This window comes from Mus caroli, unplaced genomic scaffold (genome assembly GCF_978045245.1).
Source record: "Mus caroli unplaced genomic scaffold, Mus_caroli_1 scaffold_10, whole genome shotgun sequence".
NCBI classification, from domain to species: Eukaryota; Metazoa; Chordata; class Mammalia; order Rodentia; family Muridae; genus Mus; species Mus caroli.
Genome location: NW_028227265.1, coordinates 3175905 through 3185715, shown reverse-complemented (window position 1 = coordinate 3185715; position 9811 = coordinate 3175905).

Sequence of the window (9811 nt, the reverse complement as noted above, 5' to 3'; positions counted from 1 at the left end):
CGGACAGGGATGTAATTATATTATAACATCAAAAGTAAAATAAATAATATTTAAAGACCACTTTGAACAATTTTAATGTACAAATTTAATTTCCGTTCGTTTTCTTATCTTCACCGATTACTCTTATTTTTCGCTCTTTACTGGGTCGCTTTCTTTTTGCTGTTCATTTCTGGCTTTTCAAGAGTACTCTATCTGGGGATGATTTAGTGGAGCAGCGAGTAGTCAGCCAGTGACGGGGAAGCCTTCGATTCAGTCAGGAGCACAAAAGACGTCACTGGACACAGCTGTAGTCCCATCACTTCAACCCCATGCCTCCCATTGCCGTGGAAGCTGCATTCATGCGCCAACATGGACTTCTTGGCAAGTGCTGTTTAGCTCTGATGCTCTTTGATGCCTGGTTGGCCTAATAAGCTTGCAGGTGCCCTGCCTGACCAGAAGACACTCTAGCTACAGGAGCACCATAGCCTCTTCCTCTTAGCTTCTGCCTCTGTGTCTCCCAGAACCTCTGGGATTTTAATGTCAGCCTGTGATGAATTTGTCTCATTTGATGATGGAGTCTTATTTTAATTCAGATTGGACTTCTCTTTTTCCTATTTTTCACAACTTCCACTTCCTTGAAGGAGAAAAAAAGATGTTTCTTTGTTTGGCTACAGTGCACATTGGTGCACATCTCAGTGATTTCTCAGAAGGGTCTGAGGTCAGCAAACTTGATCCTTTCCATGTATGGTGTCATCTGAATTTCAGTCCCACATGGGAATAATTTAGCTGCTAGCAAAATTCTAGGTTCCATGCACAAGTGGATTTGTGAGTGCACACGCATGTGTGTGCACTTGTGTGTGCACTTGTGTGTGGAGGCCAGAGGTTGATGCCCAGTGTCTTTCTAAATTGTTCTCTGCCTTAGTTTTTGAGACAGTGTCTCTCACTGAACTTGGCCTTGCTTGGATGAATGGATGGATGGATGCATGCATGCATGGATGGGTAGATGGAAGGAAGGAAGGATAGATGGATGAATGGATGGATAGATGGATGGATGGATGGGTGGATGGATGGATGGGTAGATGGATGGATACATGCATGCATGCATGGATAAATAAATGGATGGATAGAAAGAAGGAATGAGGATGGATAGATGCATGGATGGATGCATGCATAGATGGGGGATAGATGGATGGGTTAGGGATGCATGGATAGAATGAAGGAAGGAAGGAAGGAAGGAAGGAAGGAAGGAACTATCAAAGGATAAATCGATAGATGGATGGATTGATAGCCAATGAGGAGCTCCAGGGAGACTCCTAAGGAGTCTACTTCTCCAACACTGGAATTTCAGACATGCACCACCACACCTGGATGTTTGTTTGCTTGTTTGTTTACATGAGTTCTTCAAATTGAACGCAGGTCCTCACGCTTCCATGGCAAGTACTTCATTGACTAAAAATCCATAGACCTTCAAATGTGTTTCTCATGTCAGCCAATGTCATCCATAAGAGGTCTGACGGTGGTCTAATTGTCTTCCTATGTAGGTATCAAATGGACTGCAGACCATCCGCCACCATCATGCATCCCACTATTTTATTACTCAGACTTGGAGTGTCCACTTCCTACCTGCATGCATTGGAGAAAGTCATTCCACTCTCCATCACAGCTGCAGGATCCCTAGGCTGCCTGAAGACCCTTGTACCACGCAGTCCATAGGCCCATTGATTCAGGGTAGTCATGAATCTCAGAGAACCACACTCAGGTGAATCTTAGGACTAAAGTCCCAAGAAGCCAGGCTTCCTTCTCTTTCATTTTGTACACAAAGAAGATACTTGTCCCAGTTGAGCCTAGAAGTCCCAGAGCATCTGGATTCCATCTATCATAAAGCAGAGATGAAAGCAAATGTGGTCACCACGTTCCTAAGTCAACACCCATTTGAAGCTGCTCCACTAGGCTCCTCCCACAGGCATCCCTGCAGCCTGTCCATGCCTCCAAGCCACAGAGCTGTGCTTTGTGTAGTTCCTCAGGAGATGAAGTGAGCAAGAAAGCAGCCACTTCTCCTGCCCAGAAGCTAAAGAGTTATCTGTTTTCTGTTATGAAACAGTATCACCTGGGTTATATCTCCTCTTCCATCCAAGGGGAAACGCTGTGATTCCTCTCACTCTCACAATTCGCTCATTGATTTATCCTTCCAGCATTCATTTGCAAAGCATCATATACCAGGGAACTTGATGACCACCCAGGGTACAGTGGTGTATATGGAAAGATAAAGAATGTCTGTCATGGTGAAGATACTCAAGTTACATGCAGTACAATGTAGACCTGTAGTTTCAGGGGCTCACAGGTACTATCAGAAAAAATGAAGCATCCGATTCATCAATAGTTTCATTAATAGCTTCATTTTATCATGAAACAACACTTAGGGGGCCAGAGAGATGGCCCAGCAGTTAAGAGGGTTTGTGGCTCTTCCAGAGGACCAGGGTTCATTTCTCGGCAGCTTACAACTGTCTGTGACTCCAAAGTACTCTATTCTCTCTTCTGGTCTATGCAGGCACTGCACTCACATGTTCATATTGACAGAGAGACAGAAACACCCAAACGACACACATAATAATAAATAAATAAATCTAAAAAAAAAAACTCAAAAACCCATCATACTTGGAATGTCAGCTTGGGATGTGATTTGCTTTTTGTTTGTTTTGGTTTTGGTTTTGTATATGTATGTATATGTGCGTGTGTGTGTGCTAATACACAACAAGATCAGAGCCCATGCTTGTCTGTGAGTCTGCCCCACCTACACGCCACTCTGTGCCTCTGTGACTGGTACTTTCTGTTCTAAGATAGTTTTAAAATAATATGTCAGATCTAAGATGCCCAGCCCACACAGTGCACCAAATATGAGGAAGCGCTTCCCATGCGCGATGCTGCTGGCGTGCTGGTTCCTTGTAAGAGCTCATCTTTATTTCAGCATCAAGCTAACTATCACACTAACTGGTTATACAAGTCTAGATTCTAAAGCGGTTTTCATATTCCTTCGTGACAGTGTCTGGTTTCTCCTGTCCTATGGTGTCATTAGTGAAGTTTCTTTGTAATCTACCTACTGGGCTAAGGAAGAGAGTAGTCTTCCATGAACCAGTGTGTGCGTGTGTGTGTGTGTGTGTGTGTGTGTGTGTGTGTAGAGAATATTTTAGAATGGCATATAGACTGTTGTCCAGGTAATCCAGCAATGGCTGTCCTTTTGATGCAAATAAAAAGGATTCACTAGTCAAATAGTTTCTCAGTCCTAAGACAGGATGTCTCAGCAGCGCCGAAGTCCCAGAGGATTCCTTAAGAGCTGCTGGTCAGCCGGGCATGGTGGCGCACGCCTTTAATCCCAGCACTTGGGAGGCAGAGGCAGGCGGATTTCTGAGTTCGAGGCCAGCCTGGTCTACAAAGTGAGTGCCAGGACAGCCAGGGCTACACAGAGAAACCCTGTCTCGAAAAACCAAAAAAAAAAAAAAAAAAAAAAAAAAAGAGCTGCTGGTCCTCAATCTACAATGAGATCCTGAAGAAGTAGGTTCTCTTCTCACCTCACATCATCCAACCAAGAACATCCCTTGCAGGCGTGCCCGGATGCTTTGAACGCTAGTTAATTCCAGCTATGTTCATCCCTTGCAGGCACGCCCAGATGCTTTAAGCGCTAGTTGATTCCAGCTATGCTCAAGGTGTCAATCATCATCAGCCATCACAGGTCTCAAAGGCAACACCGCCGCGTTAGCGCCCGGAAGCGGCTTTGAAAGAGAGGCATAGATGTCTCACATTGTGCCAAAAGATGTTGGTTGTAGAAGCATTTCTGTGTATGCCTGGAGTCAGAGTCAAGAGATTGCTTCCAAGCGAGTCCCTCTCTGATTAATTTTTAATTTCAATGTGTCGGATGCCCAGCAGCCTTCATTCATGGCTGAGCTTTTAACTTAACACTGAAGCCTACAGGACACCACATGTCTGGGTGAGGAACTCCAAAATCTAACACATTCTCCGGAGCGACTTCCAGGTAAGGATAGGGCTGGGGTGGAGCTCTGTCTCCAGGGGTCAGAGTGTAGGTAGGATATGATTTGAGACAGAGATGTCCATTCAGTTTAACTCAGCAAATATGTATTAGGTGCTTATCTTGAGCCAGGAGGGACAGGAGATACAGGCGACAGAGCAGTGAAGACAGCTGTCGAAATCTTGCTGTTGGGGACTGTATACTTCAATGGCAGGCAAAGTGTGCACAACTTACAGCAGATCACAGGTCACCACAGCTGGGGACAAGGAACCAGTGAAGAGCACAAAGGGCTTGAGTGGTAAGCTTTGAATCTGATGCTCAGAAAATGCATCGGAGGGGGTTGGGGGGCATCAATGAGGTAAGGCCTGGCCGGAGTGAGGGGTCTCCAGGTGTCTGAAGGAAGCAATTAGATCTTATGCTTGGTGGAGGGGGAAGGTAGAAACATAGCTCAGCTGGTGAAGACGTTCAAGGCCCATGTACAAAGCCTTAGGTTATCTTCACATGTCAGCCGTCATGGCCAATGCCTGCATCCCAGCACTCAAGATGGAGACTTTGAAGGAGCAGAAGTTCAAGGCCATCCATGGATGACAGCAGTTTGGAGAGTAACCAGAGTTACAGGGAAGACCCTGTATCAGAACAAAACAAACGAAAACAAACAAAAACAAACAAACAAACAAACAAAAACCAAAAAGAACTCGCGGTTTACAAGGGCAGCCGGGAGACCCAGGTAAGTGAGCTCAGCATACAAGCACAGGCAAAGGTGTCAAAAAGGACAGCTTTGTTAACTACCCTTGGGCCTTTGACTTTTACCCTCCCTGAGTTGGAAACTACAAGAGACTCTAATCATGGGAGTCCCACGTTCTAACTTGGCTTGTAATAGTATTTCCCAGAATGCTCTTCGAGTGGGTGGGAGGAGCCTGAGGAGCTGAGGCTGTTGCTTCGGCTGTGATAGGCGGAGGACGGTGGGTGGAGCTAACATCATAGGCTAATGATTTTGTTGTGGGATGTGAGAAAGAGGGGTGCCTGAAAGTATGCTCACAAATATTTAACCAAAGTCGTGGGAGGCTGAAGCAGCTCTGAACTGAGAGGAAAGGTGATTTGCAAAAGAGAATTCATGGTAGAAAATGAATACTGAGGCTTGGAGGAGGAGGAGGAGGAGGAGGAGGTTGATAGTGAAGATGGCACTGTAATGAAGGTGACGATCATGCAGCAGCTGCTTCTGCAGAAGAAAATGATGATGGTGATGATAATTTGATCATGCTCAGCTGCGATGCCCATTGGGAAAGTTTAGGCTCGGGGTTCGTATGTTGTAGTATCACATTAGCGAGAAAGGCGACTCGCTCTGCACCATCTCCTTTCAGAGGAAATGGCTGCTTCCGTTTCCTCAGATGCCACCTTACCGTGCTCCAGCCTCCCTCAAGCGTGGTGATGCTTTCTGACATCACCTTTTTAATTGCACGTGTTGAATGCTCTTCGTCCCCGAGTCGCGGACGAGCATTTAGCCAAGACTTTCCAGATAGGACAATATAGATCTCTAATTAGATGTTTTAATTTTCTCCAACAGTTAAAACGGCAGGGGTGTGTGTGTGTGTGTGTGTGTGTGTTCTGAGAAGCAGAGAAGGGGTCAAAACAGAGCAAGATGGTAGCACCCAACTGTGGGTTTTTGTTGATGAGAACATTTTTTTTAAAGGCTTAGGCATTAGCTTCCCTTCATGCTGAATGTCCAATTGACATGCGCTAGTGTCCGATAAACTATTGCAGATGTGAAGAGTGACACCCACGTTAGGAACCATCCACCTTCGCTGACATTCCCTGGAATAAGGAGACAGAGTGGAGGTTGTGGGCTGGTCTCACTGCACTCAAACTCCAGTTGATTCCTCTTGACTGTCTGTTCTTCCTCTCCAGCTCCAAGTGGAAGGTCCCAGCAGGTGCAATACTTTGTGTTTTTAGTTGGGGCAAACATGAACACATACTGCTTTGTGTCAGGGTACAAATGAGTAACTTCATCAGAACAAGGAATTCACATCAAATTTGCATAAAGTTAAGTGAATCTGCCAAGTAGACAGCTGGTATATTAAAAGAAGTCTATCAGTGGAAATGTCAGATGAGTGTTTTCGATCAGTATGAAAAGGTTGGGAGACATTTGGGAAGATGCTCTGATGATCTATTACAGCTTGAAGTAGCCATGTGCCTGCCTTGCTAGATGCAATGTGTCAAAATCTCAATTCTTTCAAGTGTCTTACGAACCTTGTCCAAAGTAACAGACGTAGGTATGGGGGCAGCCCACAGGAAAAGGACATATTAATGTTTAAGGATGCTGTGCTGGGAAGCCACCGTCACTGTCATAGGGAAGCAAAACTTGTTCCTCAAACTCTGTCCCCTTCAGGGTATGGAAGGGCTCGGGTTTTACTTTTTAGCTTAGTTTCAGTTCTGTTGCTTTGACAGAAATACTAAGAAAAAGAAACATGGGCAAGGAAGTGTTTCTTTTAATTCACGATTCCAGGTTTCAGTCCATTATTAAGGGAAGGTCAAGGTGGGAATTCATGCAACTAGGTCACACCACAGCCCGAGTTAAGAGCAGAGAGAAAGTAATACACCCGTGCTGTCTGCTTGCTCAGCGGCTGGTGCTCTTCACTCTTAAACAGTGCAGAGCCTAGGGGATGGTATCACTCACAGTAGGCAAGACATGCATATATACCCTGACAGATTCACAGAACAACCTGAACTAGAAGTTTCTTCAGTCCAGCCTTTCTTCCTAGATGACTCTAAGTGGTGGCAAGTTGACAATTGAAACCAACCACCACATTAGCCAGCTGTAAAACAAAGAGCAGCACTGGGTGATCACATGACTCTCAAATGTTCTCAGATGCCCTGGGAGTCTGGGGTTGATGTTTGTCAGGACTGTGTTTCATGTGGATGATCATGGCGGGGGGGGGGGAGGTGGTGGAAGAAAATTTGGATTGTTAATGTCATATATCAGTATGTCAAATTCATCAGTGCCACAGGGAACCCCTTTATTTGGTGTTCTAGTGAGATGTGAATGTCCACATTCAGGTTTCCATTACTGAGGTTGCTGAAAAATAAGCTAAGAATCTCATCCTCTGAGGGTCTGACTTACAACAAACATCAGATTCCCAGCCACTCTTTTTTGGAGACATCCTGGTGCAAAGATGGAGATTTTATGTAGGGTAAGCGACATAAACTGCACTCCCCAAAGCCAAATGGGCAGTACTCCTTTGGGCTGAGAGTCATTTGAGCAGATGGAGCGCTCTATGGGCCTTCCTGTGGACTTCCCGGCATTGCCATGTTCTCTCTATCCCAGAGTAGCTGGCTGGATGACACAGTGAAGCAGCACTTTGCAGGCTCACTTCCAGTGCGGCCATGTGTCACTGAGACAAGGCTCTCCATGATGTATATGTGCTATGAATATGCATCCACTGGGTGATATAGTTTCTCCCCTAGACATGATTGATGGATCTAGGAATCCACTAAGGGAAACCTGAATGTGTATATTCACCAACCTCCTTAGTGACTCACAAGCAAAGTATTTGCTTACCAAATCCATAGCCATGTTCTCCACTGGTTCTGAAGTCTGTCTCCAAGCATGGAAACCTCCACCAGAAGTTCGAGATGGTGACTCGGGTGAACGGGGAGGTTAAACTTCACTCAGCTCTTTTGGAATCCTCATTCCTCTGAATCAACATGAAAAGGGTGGGGGTGGAATTGAGCCCCTGTGCTGTGTCAGGATTGAGCCTGATTGCAAAAGATGAATTGGATGGTTGTAATTAAGGTCACAGGCAAACTACAACAACAAAATGTAGGCAGTCCTATCATGGTCTAGACCCTTGAGAGATTAAGGATGCTATTCTTGGTGGAGACCTACTACTGACTGAGGTTCTTGCTGAAGGCCAAGAAAACTTTTAACAGCTAGAAGATAAATATGGTTATAAATTCCAGTTTCCGCCTTGTGTCTCGCCACAGAGAGAGACTATAATTACTATGGATATGTTTCCATTGTTTTACTACAAATATTTTATTACAAATACATGAGTATCAAATACTTAAGGTTTCATCCTCTCTTATTCCCGGGAGTCTGCAAACACTATGGCCATCAGAATGTCAATCCATGAGAGGTGACATGAAAGTTTAGGTCAACATAGATCAGCAGCTCCTGTTGATTCAAACTCCAGATGGACTTTGAGTAGTTTATTTAAACACTTTTAAGCATATCACAGTTTTGTGGAAAAAAAAATCAGGTGATAATTAGCTCAATCCCATGTGCACAATAAAGCTTAAGGCATAGCTACACTGAAATTCTTTGGGAGGTACATGTGACATCATCTATAGAGACAGGTTTTATAGATTGACTGAGGAAAGGTGGCACATGGTAAGGGTCTCAGGGAGGACCTCTGGTGTGGTATTAGCCACACAGATAGCGCAAATGTCACCAGGCTATTAACTACCTCTGTTCCAAGCTGTCTGGACAGAAAATAGATTTTACATCTCTCCCTTTGAAGAAAGAACTCTGCTTGTTTAACATTCCTGGTTTTACTGGTGCTTGTCTGTGAGCATAAGGGCCTCTGTGCCTCCTGTACATATATTCCCTTGTTGGGTAGCAAGATCATTTGATTTCATTTCATGTTATTTGTCCTTGGTACTATTAACTCTCAGCCTAGAGTCACCCAAGAAGGGAGTCTCAATGAATAGTTCCCTAGATCAGGCTGGTCTGTGATGTGATCAGGTATGCCTATGATGGACTGATTTTCTTCCTTGTTTGATGCAGGAGGTCCCAGCCTACCATAGACAGCACCATTCCCTAGGCATGTGGGTCTGGTCTATAAAAGAAACCTAGCCTGGGCAAGCTACTAAGTAGAATCTTTCCATGGTTTCTACTTTAGTTCCTGCCTTGACTCAGTAATGGGCCATGACCTGGCTGTGTGAAATAAATAAATCCTTTCTTCTCTTAAGTTGCCTTTGCTTAGAGTATTTATCACAGCAACAGGAGGAAAGGAAAGCTGTATGCAAGCATTGTTTAATGATTTAAATTACAGGTTATCAAAGAGAATAAGCATCCTTTGGGATCTTCTCTTGAAGAAAAGGGTTAGCATCTTTCTGGTGGTACACAAGATGAGTGGAAGCATGACCATGTTATTTATTTATTTGTAAGTTAGGTATGGCTAAAAGAAAAGCACATAGACCCCAAATTGACCAGAAATGTACTCCCAACCCTTATTTTAATTTGTCAACTTGGGGAATGTTTCGACTAAACTGAGATGTGGGTGGGGCTTGTGTGGGAAGAAAGTGAAGAAGGTATGAGTAGGACTTCCAAAGGGCTGATCTTGCAGCCTGCTGGCCTTTGACTCTACAGAACATCAGCTTTGCAGATTCCAGGCTTGTTAACGTCTGTAATAGCATGATCCAAGTCCTTATAAATAGATTTGTGTGTGTGTGTGTGTGTGTGTGTGTGCACATAAGTATGTGTGCACATGCATGTGTGTGTTTGTGTGTGCACATAAGTATGTGTGCACATGCATGTGTGTGTGATTGTACATAAGTATGTGTGCACATGCATGTGTGTGTGTTTGTGTGTGTGTGCACATAAGTATGTGTGCACATGCATGTGTGTGTGTTTGTGTGTGTGTGTGCACATAAGTATGTGTGCACATGCATGTGTGTGTGTTTGTGTGTATGTGTGTGTTAATTGCCTCTGTATCTTTGTAAAACTCTAATATCAGCATCTTCTATAAACTGCTTTAAAGTTTATCTTATTATCTTGATTATGATCTGAAAAACAAAGCTAAATTATCACTT